We start from the raw sequence: 18,857 nt of genomic DNA, 5'->3' as shown, positions 1-18,857 counted from the left end.
TCAGCAGGTCAGGCAATATCTGTGGAGCGAGAAACAGCGTTAACGTTTCAGGCGCATCGACCCACCAGCCTGGAACTCGGAGTGGGAGAAGGAGGAAGAATGAGGAGAGGCAATATAGTCCAACCTACAATCCATCTACATTACTGGGATAGGGAGACAGAGTTTAGAAACACTCAGCAACACGACTCCAGTAAAAGATCCCAGGAGGAAAAGGGGGAGCAGTGTGTGTACCTGCCCTGATATCCCCCTCCCCAGGCCTGTCAGTCAAACCCCCCACTCCTCCCAGTCCACAGCTCAGCCTAGCAGCTTCCTGCACCTTGAGCCAGCCCTGCCCAGGTGTGGCCCAGTCCAAGGGGAGTCTTTGTGGAACCAGGGAGTGGGGACCTCCTGCCCTGTGCTGTGTCCCAAATGGTTCCTACCTCCCTCCCCTCCCCCAGGCCCCTTTATAACTGAGCTCAGTTTCCTTTAAAGTTTTCTCCTTTGATGTTACACTTTATTAATCTTTAATTCCTCCAAAAGAGCTGGAAATCTGGCGGCCGTTAATCCCGGGCCTGTCACCGGGAGAAGCCCCGCAGCTGCCGCCCCGTTCGATGCAAACGCGGGACCGGGAGTGTCTTAATGAGGGTGTTGAGGCCTACACCGGGTGTTTCTGAAGCCTCCCCGCCCACCCGCCGGCTCCATCGCTCCCGCTGCCGCTTACCGGATGCAGATGCACTTCAGCTCGTTCTGGGCACTGCGCATGCTCTAAAGGGTTCTTGAAACTGCGCATTGAAATCACCGAGAATGCTGGGTAAGGGTCATTGACCGCCTCAATCTGAGCAGCAGGAAGGAGCGCCGAGTAGTTGGGAATGGCGAGAAGACGGGCGCAGGAGCGTCAACTGAATCGGGGATCGAGGGAGGTAGTGGGGACCTGAATCCGGCGAGTGAGGTGGCGATCCCGATCATTAAGGCGGTTTGGGTTTATATGTTTTTTGTGTCAAATTGAGCAGCGCCATCTTTATTACTGGCAGCTCCGAGTGACGTCACAGACACTTTTCAGTCGATCAAGCTGCATTTGCGCATGTGCAAATCGTGCACCACCTAGTGGTTGCATTGCCAGCAAACGCGCGTTCTTAATATATGTTCAGTGTTTTATACTGTTGTATTTTTCTGAGGATGAAACATGAACTTTCCATTCATTCTATTGCGAGTAAATGGCAGACTATCTTGCCCAGAATGCTCGGCGCGAAGGAATATGGCCTATCTCCATGAGAACGGTCGCAACGCGCAGGTGCGGGAAGACCCGCCCCTGATCCAGCCAGTCTGCTCGGAGCATGCGTGTTGCGGCTCCAGGAAGCAGAGGCGGGCGAAGCGCAGCGTCAGTAACACGGAGTCTCAGCGGCTCTCAGGCCTCGATATCGAGCTGCCGGGCCGAGCGGCGAAGACCCCGGGGGCAGCATTAAAGTGATGGTGCAGCGCCTCCCCCATCCGAGCCGCCGCTTCCTGGTTTCTTCTCCCGTTTCCACTGAGTCAGGAAGCCTGGATGTTGATTGGTTGGTAAATATTGTAGCTTTGTTTCCCTTTCTCCAAAGTTAGGAAGTTAGTCCAAGGAGCTGGAAATTAAACATTCCAGTTTCCATCAGAATAAGGGGCAGCTTCCCGAGATTTAAGTGACGCCTGGAGGTGAGATACTGTCAACAATAAGGAAAGCGGTGAGGATGGAGTCAATCAGCAAGTGTTGCCAGGATTTTGTAACCTGATGGTGTTTAAATAAATAGCTGATTGTATTGGAGATTAATTGATGCAGGATGTGTGAACTTTAACACATGAGGCAAGGCGATATCACAAGTTTTGGACAAAGCTGTAACGTGTTGGATACTAGGGTCGGAACGCCTTGTGTGGTTATGGGATTCCTCCCTCCGCTGCTTTGATTGAGACATTAGCTGGGTTCGAATAACAGAGGAAGACATGTCTTTGGGATACTTTAAGCATTATACCGCTACATGACACAGTAAGAATTAAAAGTAATTAAGGAAACTAATGAAGGAAATAAACTTGTAGGCCTAGTGAAATCTAGCGGGGGAGTGGGACTGATTGGATAGCTCCGTGGAGAACTGGCCTGGATTTGATGAGCCAAATGGCCTCCTTCTGTGCCATAAATGATTCCGTGACTCGATAACAGAAGGGAAGTGAGTAGCTGAAGAGTCTTCTTTCATTTTTATGTAGTAACGTCTATTAGTCGTAGCAATGTTTATTATTGAATAGCTAGAGGAATGGCAGGGCTGCTCCAACTTAGTGCACATCCTATGCCATGTGGGAGATCTAGGATACTTCCTGTGCCCTGGATAACCATTTATGCAGGAAGTATCGTCAGTTGAAGCAGCTCCGGGTCTTGGTTGCAGAGTATGAGCAGCAGCTGGCGTCACTGCAGGGCATCCGTGAGGTTGAGAGCTTTGTGGACAGCATGTTTATAGATGTGGTCACCCTGCAGCTTAAGGTTATGCAGGGTGAGAGGGTGGCCAATAGACAGTTAAGAAGAAACAGGCAGGTAGCAAAGGAGACCCCTGAGTGCATCCCACTCTCCAAACAGTGTTCAGCTCTGAGTACTAATGAAAGTAATGGTTCTCTAGAGAGTGCAGCCAAGCCATGGCACCATGTGTGGTTCAGCTGCACAGGGGGGCACAAACAAGGTTGGAGGAGCCATCGTCATAAGTGATTCTATTGTCAGGGGAACAGACAGGCATTTCTGCAGCCACAGACGTGAATCCAGGATGGTGTGTTGCCTCCCTCGGGACAATGTGAAGCAGGGTGCATGTTCAACCATCCTGGGCCAGGAAGCAGGAGGAGGGAATGTTGTGAATTTCTATCCTGAACTGATAGTGATGGCTTTTGTAACCTCCTTTAACAGGGGCTTGGAAAGGGATAATTTGCAGATGGGAATTTCAAACTAAACATCACATCAAGATCTGACAGAGTCACTCAATTCATCAGTACCTGAATATCATTGGCCATTGAATGTGGAAGGAGAAAGGTTTGTCTGTTCTGTCTGTGGGAAAAGATTTCCAGTATCAGTGTGAGTGGAAAAGCACTGAGATACACAAAGCCCTGGTGAGACCACACCTGGAGTATTGTGTTCAGTTCTGGGCACCACATTTTAGGTAGGATATATTGGCCTTGGAGGGAGTGCAGTGTAGATTTACCTGAATGATACCTGGATTCCAAGGGTTAAATTACAAGTAGAGATTACACAAATGAATCATAGAGTCATTACAGCACAGAAGGAGGACATTCAGCTTTTTGATTCCATGCTCGCTCTCTGTAGAGCAATCCAGTCAGTCCCATTCCCCCACTCTATCCCCGTAGTCCTGCAGGTTTATTTCCCTCAAGTGCCCATCTAATTTCCTTTTGAAATCATTGATCATCTCTGCTTCCACCACCCTCGTAGGCAGCGAGTTCCAGGTCATTACCACTGACTGCGTTAAAAAAACTTCTTCCTCACATCCCCGTGTATCTCCTGCCCAAAACTTTAATCTGTGTCCCCTAATCCTTGTGCCATCAACTAATGGGAACAGTATTTCTTAGTATACCTTATCGAAACCTGTCATCATTTTGAACTCCTCTATCAGATCACCCCTCAGTCCTCTTTGTTCCAAGGAGAACAACACCAGCTCCTCCAACCTAACCTTGTAGCTAAATTCCCTCATCCCTGGAACCATTCTGGTAAATCTCCTCTGCACCCTCTCAAGGACTCTCACATCCTTCCTAAAGTGTGGTGACCAGAACTGGACATAACACTCTAGTTGTGGCTAATTAGAGCTTTAGAAAAGTTCAGCATAACTTGCTTCCTTGTGCATTCAATATCTCTATTTATGAAGCCCAAGATCCCATTTACTTTGCCAATTACTCTCTCAATATGTCCTGCCACCTTCAGTGATCTCTGCACATGAACCCTCAGGTCCCTCTGCCCCTGCGCACTCTTTAGAACTGTACCATTAAGTGTATGTTGCCTCTCCCTATTCCTTCTGTCGGAATGTATCACCTCACTGTGAAGGTTGTATTTCCTGGAATTCAGAAGATTAAGGGGTGATTTGATCAAAGTTTTCAAGGTATTAATTGAAACTGATAGGGTAGATAGAGAGAAACTCTTCTCCATCACCTGCAGTACTCGGCAGCATCGTCTAAAACATAGAGCCAGAACTTTCATTAATCCACCCCTGGGCCCAGTGAACCTGAGCATTAATCCACCCAGGCTGAACGTACGCAGAATTACAGGCCAGAAACAGGCCATTTGGCCCCACTAATCTGTGCTGTTGTTTTTAATCCACTTGAGCCTCCCCTCAATCTAATTACCTCGTTCCACTCTGCCCCCATATCCCTCTATTCCCTTCTCCCTCAAATGTATTGAGCCTCCCCTTAAACACATCATTGTTATCAGCTTCATCCACTCCACGTGGCAGTGAGTTCCACATTCTCACCACTCTCTGAGTAGAGAAATTCCTCCTAAGTTCTCTATTTGACCTGTTAATGTCTGTATTATATTGCTGTCCTCTTGTTCTGACTCACTGATAATTTTAAAGACCTCTATCAGATCTCCTCCTAGTCTTCTCTTTTCCAGAGAAAGGAGCCCCAGCCTGCTCAATCTTGCTGGATAGTAACATCCTCTCTGGTGACATCTTTGTAAATCTATTCTGCACTTTCTTCAGTCTTCAATATCCTTTTTTAATCTGGAGACCAGAACTGCTCACAGTCCTTCTAAGTGAGGTTCTCTATAAATTTAACATTCCCTCCCTGCTGTTACATTGTATTCCTCGAGAAAAGAACATCAGCTCTTTCTTTGCTCTCTTATTGACTTGTGTTGCTCCTTTTAGTGATTTATGTGACTCTGTTCCCAGATCTCTTTGCTCCTCTGCTCCATTTAATTTCTTACATTCTAACCGTTAACTGGCCTCCTTATTCCTCCTCCCAAAATGAACCAGCTCACATTTCACTATGTTGAATTTCATTTCCCATTTATCTGTCCAGTCTGCCAGCCTGTCATCTTACATATCCCGATTTTTATTTTTTTTTACTTTCTTCTCAGGATATGGGCATTGAAGCACTGCAATCTCCTGTTGGATAGCCTTATATGTGAGTTAAAGGTTTGCAAAGGAAACCTGACCGAGCCTGAATGCTGTCGGGTCCCGTCGAGGTCAGGTCGCAGGCCTTTACCCGTCTACTGATGTAAAGGCCTGCTACCCAACCCGGCCCGACGGCATGTGTCGGGTTCGGGTCAGGTTGCACTTCCGGGTCCGGCATTTGGGCTCCGGTGGGTTTCCTTTGCAGACCTTTAATGGGAATCACTGTCCAGACCAGCATATATTACCAATCCCCAGTTGCCCATTGAGAAGGTGATGGTGGGCCTTCTTCTTGAACCACTGCAGTCTGTATGGTGAAGGTGCTCCCACAATGGTGTTGGGGAAGGAGTTACAGGATTTTCACCCAGTGATGATGAAGGAACGGTGATATATGTCCAAGTTAACATCAACTTGTATTTATATAGCATCTTTAATGTAATAAAATGTTCCAAGGTGTTTCACAGGAGTGTTTATAAAGTAACATTTGACACTGAGCCACATAACGAGATATTAGGGCAGATGACCAAAAGCTTGATCTAAGAGGTGGGTTTTAATCAGTGTCTGAATCAGGGAAGGTGAGGTAGAGAGGATTAGGGAGAGATTTCCAAAGATTATGGTCTTGGCAGCTGAAGGCACGGCCACCAGTGGTGGATCAATGAAAATCAGGGATGTTCAAGATGCCAGAATTAGATGAACCCTGATCTCTCGGAGGGTTGTAGGACTGGAGGAGATTATAGAGATAGTGAGGGGTGAGGGAACGGAGGGATTGGAAAACAAGGATGGGGATTTTAAAATTGAGGTGCTGCTTAACTGGGAGCCTGTGTAGGCCAGTGAGCACAGTGGTGATGGTGAACAGGACTTGGTTCGAGTAAGGACACAGGCAGCAGAGTTTTGGATGATCTCAAGTTTACAGAGGGTAGAATGTGGGAGGCCGGCCAGGAGTGTGTTAGAATAGTCAAGTTGAGAGGTAACAAATACATGGATGTAAGTTTCAGAGGTCGATGAGCTGAGGCAGTGGTGAAGTCTGGTGATGTTACTGCGGTAGAATTAGTCAGTCTGAGTGATGGCACCAATATGCAGTCAGAAGCTCATCTCGGGGTCAAATATAACACAAAGGTTATGAACGGTCTGGTTTAACCTTCGACAGTTTCGAGAGAGAGGGATAGAGTTGGTGACTAGGGAGTGGAGTTTGTAACAGGATCTGAAGACAATGGCTTCAGACTTCCCAATATTTAATTGGAGGAAATTTCTGTTCATCCAGTACTGGATGTCAAACAAGTCAGGATGGTGTGTGACTTGGAGGGGAACTTGGAGGTGATGGTGTTCACATACACCTGCTACCCTGGTCCTTCCAGATGATGGAAGTTGAGGGTTTGGGAGGTTCTGTTCAAAGTTCTGGTCAAGTTGTTGATAAGTAAAATCTCTCTCCTCTCCCGGCTCCTTCCACCTTTCCCTTTCCCCCTCCCTCTCTCCTCCCATAGAGGGCAGACTCTTGTGTCGGCCCCGACTGGGTGTCAGGTTCCCTTCCCTGAAGGACATTACTGAACCAGTTGGGGTTGTACATCAATCCAGCAGCTTTCATGGTCACTTTTTCCTAGTGATGGCCCCATAAATTACCAGATTCATTCAACTCCATTTCACAACCTGCCTTTGTGTTTTTGTGGGTTCTCTCACACTTTTTTTTTCTGTTTTTAAATAATTTCATAAGAATTTAGAAGGGCAGAATTTGCAGCTGTGAAATGCAAAGCAAACATTTGATCCGGACCTGAAGGAGTCGCCCACTATATTGTGGCTGGAGTCTCATCAGATTTTGAATGTGGAAGGAAAGGCCACCAATCACAGTGGAGAGAAACTGGACACGTGTTCTATGTGTGGATGAGGTTTCAGCCGATCATCTGACCTGTCAAAACGCAAGTTCAGTCACACTGGGAAGAAACAATGTAAATATGGGGACTGTGGAAAGGGATTGAATTATCCATTTAAACTGGGAAATCATCCATGCAGTCACACCCTGGAGAGGCCGTTCACCTGCTCAGAGTGTGGGAAGAGATTCACTAAATCATCCAACCAGTTGAAAAAGTTAACTAGTAATTCAGTGATAAATGTCTGCCAAATTGAATTTCTGACATTGGGCTTTTAGATATCCATCATTCGCTTTTTTCCTTTTCGACCTTGACCAAAAGATTGGTCAGCTTCAAAAAAAATCAGAACTATCACCAAGCTGCCCGGAGGTCTCTTTATCTAATTTTAAGTCATCTTTATTTTTATCGTCTTCCACCTTGGTGGAAATGAACTTCAAACAGGAAAGCGAGTGGGTGGAACTGCATCCTCCTTCACAACTTCAGTGTGTCAGTCTTCTGTAAATGGCCAAAAAGGAGGTGTGTGTATACACAGACCAATTCCCATTGTTTGTTTTTGCCTTCATGGGATATCTTAGCAGAGACCACCTGAGAACTGACACAGCTCATTTGACATGGTTTAAAATTAATGGTGCAGGATCAGTAGCTGGCAAGTCGCTGGTCTGCAGCAAAAACATTGGTCTGTCAATAGGAATTTGAAACTTGCTTCCATTTACACAGCAGTGTGTGTCTGAAATAATTTCTGAAAACTCTGCACAAACTGGTTACTGAATGTGAATATCCTGCAGTGAGCATGAACTGTATAAACTGAATATGTCCTGTACTTTGCGGCAACTGAAGTGATCTGGAATTTCCACTTATCGGTTTGCTCAGGTGTACGGCTGAATTCCATTCATTGTTCATCTCCACTTTCACTGTCTACTGACCCAGTCACACTAAACCTGGAGTCAGTGTGAAGCTGTCTTTTGCACCATAGTGATGCAAGGCAAGGAGTGTAACTCTGGTCATCTTTCTTCAATGTGTGGTTTGACATTGCTTAAGATTATCTGGAAAAGGCTGTCCTGCACCACAAGTGCTGTGCATTGGCTACAGTGCAACTATCCTGTGAGCTCTCTGCAGTCACTATAAATGGTCACTGGGTTTCTGAGGCTGATGGCACAATACTCTGTACATGTATGAATATGTATAGACAGAGTGCTGCCTTTCTCCAAGCCAACACAATAGTTATGATTTTCAGCTCACCTTGCTGTTAAATGCAGCTGTCACTGGACCAATTGATGCAGTAGAACAGGAGCCAGAAGTGTTCATCACTGTTGGGATATACAGCTGTCCATTGGACCTGCTGCATTGTCACAGGGCCTTTACCAAACTTTTGAGCCTGATGTGGGGATGATGTAACAGAACCTCAAACTTGTTACTGTAGAGGTTGTCGTCGGCTGTCCCTCGATTCGAGGATGACGTCTACCCGAGGTCACGAGTTTCTGCCATGGGTCTTCAGGTCACTGAACAGGCCAATTCTCGACCCGCAGATCTTTGGGCACAGAGGTCAGGAAGTCCCACCAGGTAGTGGGACCCAGAGTGCAGGATTTGTTTTATGGAGGCACAACACTAGTCTCATTACTTTTCCACTGTCACTCGCAAGATCTGGTACAATTTTTACATTGCATTTGAAGAGGAGAACCACATTTATAATTAGTTTTCATTAAAATTATAATGAGATCTGCACTGCAAACAAGATTATTTTAGTTTGGAATCTTTGTAACGTGACTATTTAAAATAAAATCTACCATGAGTCATGATATTTAAAAACAAGCATTCTACCTTTAGAGGCACCACATTTGCTAAAGTTAATCAGGTTATCTTCCTGTTTTGTGCTTGAAGATAAATAATTGTCCAAAAGAAAATTGGGTTGGGCGAATCACATGCTCCTCACAGAATGTATGTGATATTCCTGTATAACTGGTATACAATCCTGCCTACCTGGTTTTACTTTTTGCTTCGTTCAGGTGATTATGTTATTGCACAAAATAAGAAAATTGACCCCACTTATGTTCAAGTTTCTGGATTGATATATATTGCTTTCTGCTAAAGTTGACACATCTTCACAGAACACCTTTTACATGAACAAGCTATAAATAGACAAAAGCAGGACACTGAGAACATGAAGCTCTGTAAAACCAATTATCAGCTGTCAGGTAAGTCTCATGAAATTGTATTCTGAGTACAGTGCAATTTTATTCATCACAGATGCAAAATTTTATGAAATTGCCATGTCTCACCAAGTTTGCTTCAGTAACAGTGCTATAATTACATGATTCCTTGTCAAAAAAAAAATCAGACTTATTTACTCTTCGGCCACTAATTTTCAGACCTTTTGGTCTTTGTCCACTCTCACCCCCTGCATTTGTTACTTGTTTTGTGAAATACTCTCCCTATTAGTGGCAACTGCTGGATAACTCTGATTACATTTATATGTGTTTATACATGTTTATAAAGTGTCTGTGTGCCCAGATTTAACTAAGTTGTGATTTCTAACCAATAAATGATGTTTCGGGCATGACTTGTAATCTGGTATCTTGGTGATTTGTCAAGAAAGATTTAATTCACTCACTCAGCAGCTCGAGAGGAACCAGACTGAGGTTTAATGAACATAAGAAATAGGAGCTGGAGGAGGCCATTTGGCCCTTCGAGCCTGTTCTGCCATTCACCAAGATCATGGCTGATCATCTACCTCAACTCCACCTTCCCGCACTATCCCCATATCCCTTAATTCCCTCAGTACCCAAAAATCTATCAATCTCTGTCTTAAATATACTCAATGACTGAGCATCCACAGCTCCCTGGGGTAGACAATTCCAAAGATTCACAACCCTTTCAGTGAAGAAATTTCTCCTCATTTCAGTCCTAAATGGCCGATCCCTTATCCTGAGACTGTGACCCGGTGTTCTAGATTCCCCAGACAGGGGAAACATTTTCTCAACATCTACCCTGCCAAGTCCCTTAAGAATTTATTATGTTTGTCAGATCACCTCTCATTCTTCTAAACTCCAGGGAATATAGACCAAGTCTACTCAATCTCTCCTCATAGGAGGAGATGGAGCAGAGTGGGGGTGCTGTAGCATAGTGGTTATGTTACTGAACTAGTCATGCAGGTGCGTGGACTAATGATGTAGAGACATGAAATCAAATCCCACCATGGCAGTTCAGGGATTTCAACTCAATAAATTAAATAAATCTGGGATTAAAAAAAAACTCGCCTCTGTCATTTTGACCATGAAATACTGGATTGTCCTAAAAATCCACGTGATTGACTAATTTCCATGAGGAAGGAAATCTGCCATCCTTACCCGATCTGGCCTATATGTGACTCCAGACCCACAGAAATGTGGTTGACCCTTAACCACCCTATGAAACAGCCCAGCAAGACAGTCAGTTATATTCAAGGAGGTGACTCACCATCACCTTCTCAAACACAGTTCAAAATGTGCAATAAATACTGGCCTTTCCAGCAATGCCCACATTCTGTGAATAAATACAACAATCGTCTTATTGCAGGACCCAGACCAGTGAACTTTCATTGCATTCCCACAAGGGCAAGTGTTTCCCTCAGGTAAGGAGACCAAAACTGCACACAGTACTCTAAGTGGGAACTCCTCAATGTCCTGTATAATTGTAGTAAGACTTCTTTACTCTTATACCCCAATCCCTTTGTAACAAAAGCTAACATACCATTTGCCTTCCTAATTGCTTGCTGTACCTTCATGTTAACTTTCTGTGATTCATGTATGAAGACACCAGGTCCCTCTGAATGCAAACATTTCGCAATCTCTCACCATTCATTAAAAAAACTGGTATATTTACTTTTCCTATCAAAGTGGATGACTTTCTGCTTTACCACATTGTATTCCATCTTTCATGTTCTTGCCCACTCACCCAACCTGTCTATATCCCTCTGCAGTCTGTTTGTGTCCTCCTCACTACTTACTTTCCCACCTAACTCTGTATCATCAGTAAACCTGGATACATTACACTCAGTCCCCTGTTACAGACAGGTAGGAAATGGGGTGACTGGCTTCCACTTTTCACCTCCCAACTGATAACAGATAGTGTTTTTGTTAAACGAGTGTTTCAGCCCCTGAGTGTTTTGAGGGTGAATAAACAGACCAACGACATGTTTTCTTGTAGGTTTAAAGAAAGAAAGATAACTATTTTTTCCACAATAACTGAATTGTTTGCAACCTTCACCCACTCACTCATTCACACGTAAACAGACATAAAGATAGATAGAAAGGAAAATATAAGATGCAGTTAAAGTCCCAAGTGATGTAAGCGTTTTGTGCTTTGCAAAAAAAACCTGTTGAATCAACTCAGGAGGAAAGTGTTTTCAAAGGTGCAGGCCTGGATGTTTGTAATCTTGAACTTACTGAAGTGTTGCAGATTTCTGGTTTACTTCCACTGGTGGGGAATTCAAAGTCACCTTGCAATTTCTCTCTGCCTCAGTTGTTCAAAGATGGTTTGAAACTGTTTTTGCAGACAGGGCACCTTTGCTCAGCTGGTCAGCCTCAAAGCTTCTCTGGCTGGAAGTATGGCCTTCAGTCTCTCTCTATCTCTCTCTTTAAGAAAAAGTTTTACCAGTTTGGTTTCAGTCATGGCACATTTGGAGAGACCACACCTGCCTCGAGATGGGATCAAAATCGTCACTAAGTTCACTAAGGAAGAAAAGAAAAAGGAACTTATATTTCAGACTGAGAGCGACAGCAGCCGTCTGATAGAATTCTGGGTCAAATGTGCAGCATTATAATTGAATCCAGGGACAGAATCGAATTACTTTACCAGTGACTGATCTTTCAGCAGGAGACAGGGTTTATAGTAAAGCACAGCTCTGTTACAGCAGCAAACCAAAACCACCAGCAGGTCTCAGCACCATTTCCCAGCTTCTACCATTTGGCAGTTGGACTCTACAATGTCCTTAACGACCTTGGCATTGAAGGGGAAATAACTCAATTTTTCTAGTCCTGATCAATATCCTGTGAACCTGTAGCAAACTGCACACATCTGATATAAGAACATAAGAAATATGAACAACAGTAGGCCATTCAGCCCCTCGAGCCCGCTCCGCCCTTCAATAAGATCATGGCTGATCTGGTCATGGCCTCAACTCCAGTTTCCTGCCTGCACCCACTAACTCTTGACTCCCTTGTAGCTCAAAAATCTGTTGAACTCAGCCTTGAATATATTCAATGACCCAGCCTACTCTGCACTCTGGGGAAGAGAATTTCAGAAATTAACTGCCCTCTGAAAGAAGAACTTCCTCCTTCTTGTCATCTTAAAAGGGGAGACCCCTTATTTTGAAACTGTGCTGTCTCGTTCGCGATTCCCCAGGAGGGGAAACATCGTCTCAGCATCTACCCTGTTGTGTCCCCTCAGAATCTTATCTGTTTCAGTCAGAAAACTTCTCATTCTTCGAAACCTCACTGTGTATAGGCCCAACATGCTCAACCTTTCCTCATAAGACAACCCCTTCATCCCAGGAATCAGCCTAGTTCAGAACCTTCTCTGAACTGCCTCAAATGAAAGTATATCCCCCTATAAATAAGGAGCACAAAACTGTACACAGTACTCTAGGTGTGTTCTCATCAATGCCCTGTTTAGTTGTAGCTAGCTAGATAGATAGAGAGAAAGAAAGGCAGATAAATATAGAGTATGGTAGTCAGGTGAGAAGATAATCAGACAGGCAGTGACCCACACGAGGTTATCAATTTTTTGCACAATTTCTCTCTTTATCACTTCATCTCTCTATTCTTCATATAGAATCACATTTTAAAGCTGATGAAGTATTTATCTGTTAACTTGGAGTTTTTCCACAACTCTAGGATCAGAGAAGTTTAGGGAGTGAATCCCAGAATTTAGGGCCAAGGCTGAAGACACGGCCATCAGGGGAGGAGTGATTAAAATCAGGGACACACACAAGCTTCAAGATTGGAGGACTGCAGAGATTGCAGAGGTTTGTATATCTGTTAAAAAAAAAAAGCTACAGAGATTGGATAGGGTGAGGCAATGGAGGGATTTGAAAACAAGGATGAGAATTTTAAAATTGAGGTGATGCTGAACAGAAGGTGGTGAGCATAGCGCTAATGGGTGAACTGGATTGGTGTGAGATTGGAAACATGCAACAGGTATTTGGATAAGCTCAGAATCATACAGGGTAGAAGATGAGAGGCCGGCCAGGAGAGAATTGGAATAGAGAAGTCTAGAATGAACAAAGACATGGATCAGGGTTTCAGTAGCAAATGAGAAGATGCAAACAGTGTTCATTTATGATTCATTCATGGGATGTTAGCGTCGCTGGCAGGACCAGCATTTGGTGCCCATCCCTAATTGTCCCTTGAGAACATGTTGGTGAGCCACCTTTTCCAACCACTGTAATCTATGTGGTGCAGGTACGTCCACACTGCTGTTAGATGGGAATCTGCAACATATCGATACAGCAACAGTAAAGAAATAGCAATATAATTCCAAGTCAGGATGGTGAGGGTATTTGTTGAGAACTTGCAGGTGATGGTGTTCCCATGCATCTGCTGCCTTTGTTCTTGTAGGTAGAGGTCACGGTTTAGAAGGTGCTTGCAAAGGAGCCTCGTCAAGTTTCTGCACTGCATCTTGTGGATCGTACATACTGCTGCCACTATGTGCAGTTTGTGGAGGGAGTGAATGTTTAAGGTGGTGGATGAGGTGCCGATCAAGTAGGTTGCTTTGTACTGGATGGTGTCGAAGGTCTTGAGTATTGTTGGAGCTGTACTCATTCAGTCACTGGAGAGTATTCCATCACACTCCTGACTTGGGCCTTGTAGATAGTGGACAGGCACTAGGGAGACAGGAGGTGAGTTACTCACCATTGAATTCCCAGCCTCTGACCTCCTGTTGTAGCCACAATATTTATATGGCTGGTCCAGTTTGGTTTCTGATCAATGATCACCCACAGGAGGCTGACAGTGGTGGTGTGAGGGAGTCAGCGATGGTAACGGCATTGAACATCAAGAGGACATGGTTAGAGATATTTTGTTTGAGATGGTCATTGCCTGGTAATAATGTGGCATGAATATAACTTGCCAATTATCAGTCCAAGTCAAATGTTGTCCAGTTCTTGTTGTATATGGCCATGGACTGCTTCAGTATCTGAGGAGTTGTGAATGGTACCGAACACTGTGCAATCATTAGTGAACATCCCCACTTCTGACCTTATGATGGATAGAAAGTCATTGATGAATAACTGAAGCGATAAAGAAACATCTGTAATTATGGGTGAGTTTAATCTGCATATAGATTAGGCAAATCAAATTAGTCATGACACCATAGAGGAGGAATTCTTGGAGTGTAAACGGGATGGTTTTCTGGACCAATACGTTGAGGAACCAACTCGAAAACAGGCCGTCCTAGACTGGGTATTGTGTAATGAGAGGGGAATAATTTACAATCTAGTGGTGCGAGACCCCTTGGGGATGAGCGACCATAATATGATAGAATTCTTCATCAAGATGGAGAGTGACGTAGTTGATTCTGAGACTAGGGTCCTGAATCTTAGTAAAGGAAACTGTGAAGGTATGAGGCGCGAGTTGGCTATGACGGATTGGGAAACGTTACTTAAAGGGATGACGGTGGATAGGCAATGGCAAACATTTAAAGAGCGCATGGATGAACTGCAACAATTGTTTATCCCTGTCTGGTGCAAAAGTAAAAGGGAAAGGTAGCCAAACCATGGCTTACAAGGGAAATTAGAGATAGCATTAGATCTAAGGAAGAGGCAAATAAATTCGCCAGAAAAAAACCCGTGACCTGAGGATTGGGAGCAGTTTAGAATTCAAAAAAGGAGGACCAAGGGATTGGTTAAGAAAGGGAAAATAGAGTACGAGAGAAAGCGTGCGGGGAACATAAAAACTGACTGTAAAAGTTTCTATAGGTATGTGAAGACAAAATGATTGGTGAAGACAAATGTGGGTCCCTTACAGTCAGAAACAGGGGAATTTATTATGGGGAACAAAGAAATGGCTGACCAACTAAATGCATACTTTGGTTCTGTCTTCACAAAGGAGGACACAAATATCATACCAGAAATGTTGGGGAACGCAGGGTTTTGTGAGAGGGAGGAACTGAAAGAAATCAGTATTAGTAAAGAAATGGTGTTGGGAAAATTGATGGGATTGAAGGCCGATAAATCCCCAGGGCCTGATGGAATGCATCCCAGAGTACTTAAGGAAGTGGCCCTAGAAATAGTGGATGCATTGGTGGTCATCTTCCAAGATTCTATATACTCTGGAACAGTTTCTACAGATTGGAGGGTAGCTAATGTAACCCCACTATTTAAAAAGGGAGGTAGAGAGAAAGCAGGGAATTATAGACCAGTCAGCCTGATGTCGGTAGTGGGGAAAATTCTAGAGTCCATTATCAACGATTTTATAGCAGAGCACTTTGAGAACAGTGGTAGAATAGGACAGAGTCAGCATGGATTTATGAAAGGGAAATCATGCTTGACAAATCTATGATAATTCTTTGAGGATGTAACTAGTAGAGTTGATAAGGGGGAGCCAGTGGATGTGGTTTATTTGGACTTTCAGAAGGCTTTCAACAAAGTCCCACATAAGAGGTTAATGTGTAAAATTCAAGTACATGGAATTGGTGGTCGTATTGTGATGGATAGAAAATTGGTTGGCAGACAGGAAACAAAGTGCAGGGATAAATGGGTCTTTTTCCAAATGGCAGGCAGTGACTAGAGGGGTACCGCAGAGATCGGTGCTAGGACCCCAGCTATTCACAATATATATGAATGATTTAGATGCAGGAACTAAATGTAATATCTCCAAATTTGCAGATGACACAAAACTGGGTGGGAGGGTGAGTTGTGAGGAGGATGCAGAGAGGCTTCAGGGTGATTTGGACAAGTTGAGTGAGTGGGCAAATGCATGGCAGATGCAGTATAATGTGGATAAATGTGAGGTCATCCACTTTGGTAGCAAAAACAGGAAGGCAGATTGTTATCTGAATGGCTATAAACAGAGAGAGGGGAATATGCAGCGAGACCTGGGTGTTCTCAGACACCAGTCGTTGAAGGTAAGCATGCAGGTCCAACAGGCAGTGAAAAAGTCAAATGGTATGTTGGCCTTCATAGTGAGAGGATTCGAGTACATGAGCAGGGATGTCTTGCTGCAATTATACAGGGCCTTGGTGAGGCCACATCTGGAATATTGTGTGCAGTTTTGGTCTCCTTATCTGAGGAAGGATGTTCTTGCTATAGAGGGAGTGCAGCAAAGGTTTACCAGACTGATTCCTGGAATGGTGGGACTGACGTATGAGGAGAGATTGAGTCGGTTAGGATTATATTCGCTGGAGTTCAGAAGAGTGAGGGGAGATCTCATAGAAACCTATAAAATTCTAACAGGACTTGACAGGGTAGATGCAGGAAGGATGTTCCCGATGGTGGGGGAGTCCAGAACCAGGGGTGATAGTCTAATTATACAGGGTAAACTTTCAGGATGGAGATGAGGAGACATTTCTTCACCCAGAGAGTGGTGAGCCTGTGGAATTCACTACCAGAGAAAGCAGTTGAGGCCAAAACACTCTGTTTTCAAGAAGGAGCTAGATATAGCTCTTGGGTCTAAAGGGATCAAAGAGTATGGGGCAAAAGCGGGAACAGGTTACTGAGTTGGATGATCTGCCATGATCATAATGAATGGTGGAGCAGGCTCGAATGGCCTACTCCTGCTCTTATTATCTATGTTTCTATATTTCTATGAATGTGTTTGGGCCTAGGACACCCTCCTGCAGTGATGTCCTGGGGCTGAGATGATTGACCTCAAACAACCACAACCATCTTCCTTTGTGCTAGGTATGACTCCAACAAGTAGTGAGTTTTCCCCCGATCGCCATTGACTCCATTTTTCTAGGGCGTATTGATGCCATAAATGGTCAAATGCTGCCTTGATGTCAAAGGCAATCATTCTCACTGCACCTCTTGAATTCAGCTCTTTTGTCCATGTTTGGACCAATGCTGTAATGAGATCTGGAGCTGAGTGGCCCTGGAAGAACCAAAACTGTGTTATGATGACCGGGTTAATACTGTGTGAGTGCCAGTTTGATTTGTCACTGTCATTGATACCTTCCATCACTTTACCAATGATTGAGAGTAAACTGATGGGGCGGTAATTGACTGGATTCAATTTGAGTTGCTTTTTTGTGGATAGGATATCTCTGGGCAATATGCCACAGTCTCGGGTAGATAAGTGTTGTAGCTGTACTGGAATAGCTTGGCTGGGGGTGCAGCTAGTTATGACCTTCAGCTGTTTCTTGGTATCATGTGGAATGAATCGAATTGATTGAAGACACCAGGATCTGTCATGGTGGAGACCTCAGGAGGAGGCTGAGATGGATCATCCACTCGGCAGCTCTGCCTGAAGATTGTTGCAAATGCTTAGGATTTGACTTTTGGATTGCCGTGCTGGCCTCCCCCATCATTGAGGATGGGACTGTTTGTGGAACCTCCTTCTCCAGTTGGTTGTTTAATTGTCCACCACTATTCACAACTGTAACAGAGATGGAAAGAGATGGTCTTGTTGATGGCATGAATATGTGGTGGGAAGCTCATCTCTGGATCAAATACGACCCCAAATTTGTGAACAGTCTGGTTCTGCCTCAGATATTTTCCGGCAAGCAGATGGAGTCCGTGGCAACGGAATAGAATTTGATTTTGGGACTGAAGAAAACGGCTTCCACTTCCCAATATTTAGTTGGAGGAAGTTTCCATGCATTAAATACTGAGTGTCAGACAATCATTGTGACAAATCAGAGATGGATGCTTGCGAGACTCCAGAGATAGAGATGCAGGAGGGTGAAGAGAAACATTGTCTATGACTGGATCGATAAGAATTGAACCAGACCAAGGGACTCCCACCCAGCTGCGCAATGAAGATGATGTGTTGGAGTGGGAATGTGTGATGAACCATGTCAAAGCCTGAAGACATGTCGAGAAGGATAAGGAGAGACAGTTTATCATTGACATAGTCACATAGGATATAATTTGTGTCTTTGATAAAGGCTGTTTAAATATTGTGGCAAGAGTGGAAATATGCTTGGAGGAATTCAGGCATGATGTTGGGGAAAGATGGGCAGGGGTTTGGGAGACTACAGTACATTCTATGGCTTTGGAGAGGAAAGGCAGGTTGGAGATGGGGTGGTCATTTACAAGGACTGAGGGGTTAAGTGTGGGTTATTCGAGGAGAAGGGTGATGACAGCAGATTTGAACGGGAGGGGAACAGTGGCTGAGCAGAGGGAACCATTAACTATATCAGCAAACATGGAAAGCAGGGAAGGAATTTGGTGGGAGTAGGCTTAATGGAGCAGGAGATGGGCCACGTGGACGAAGTGAGGGCATGAGGGAGAGAAACGAAGGAAAGATGAAAGTTCAGGATAGGTCTTAGGTTTGGTCTCATTGGCTAGGGAAAGGGAGAGGATTGGCAGTAGCAGCTAAATGGTCTCAATCCTCGTGACAAAGTAGTTCATGAGTTCTTCACACTTGTTTTTGGAGGTGGTGCTGGATGAGACAGTGCAGAGGGTTTTAGGAGCTGGTTTAAAGTTCTGGTGTTGACTGGTAAAAACAGTCCTTTGCCATGGACTTTAACTCTGTGTACCTGTACTATAGGGAGCGGAGATGAGGGCCATGTCAGGAAGAACCGCCAGGGTGAGAGAGAGTATTGGCAAAGGGCATCAAAGGTGGAGATAAGGGGCTGAATGAGCAGCTGGGAAGCTGCAGAAATGCTGTAGTGAATGGCCCATAGACTAGTCAGTCAGGAATTGGAAATACAGAGCTAGCCACTCCCACTCACCCAGCTGCTCGGATGATGAAACTAGCATATACAA

At 44.5% G+C, this 18,857-nt stretch overlaps 1 pseudogene; it reads right to left on the bottom strand.

The window, feature by feature from the left end:
* Nucleotides 1–18,857, bottom strand: part of LOC137348784 (zinc finger protein 585A-like) — a 50,120-nt pseudogene that overhangs the window by 7,723 nt on the left and 23,540 nt on the right.

This window comes from Heterodontus francisci, chromosome 34 (assembly GCF_036365525.1).
Source record: "Heterodontus francisci isolate sHetFra1 chromosome 34, sHetFra1.hap1, whole genome shotgun sequence".
Taxonomy (NCBI): domain Eukaryota; kingdom Metazoa; phylum Chordata; class Chondrichthyes; order Heterodontiformes; family Heterodontidae; genus Heterodontus; species Heterodontus francisci.
The sequence above is the reverse complement of the archived record's forward strand: the minus strand, read 5'-3'. Positions and strand labels throughout refer to the sequence as shown.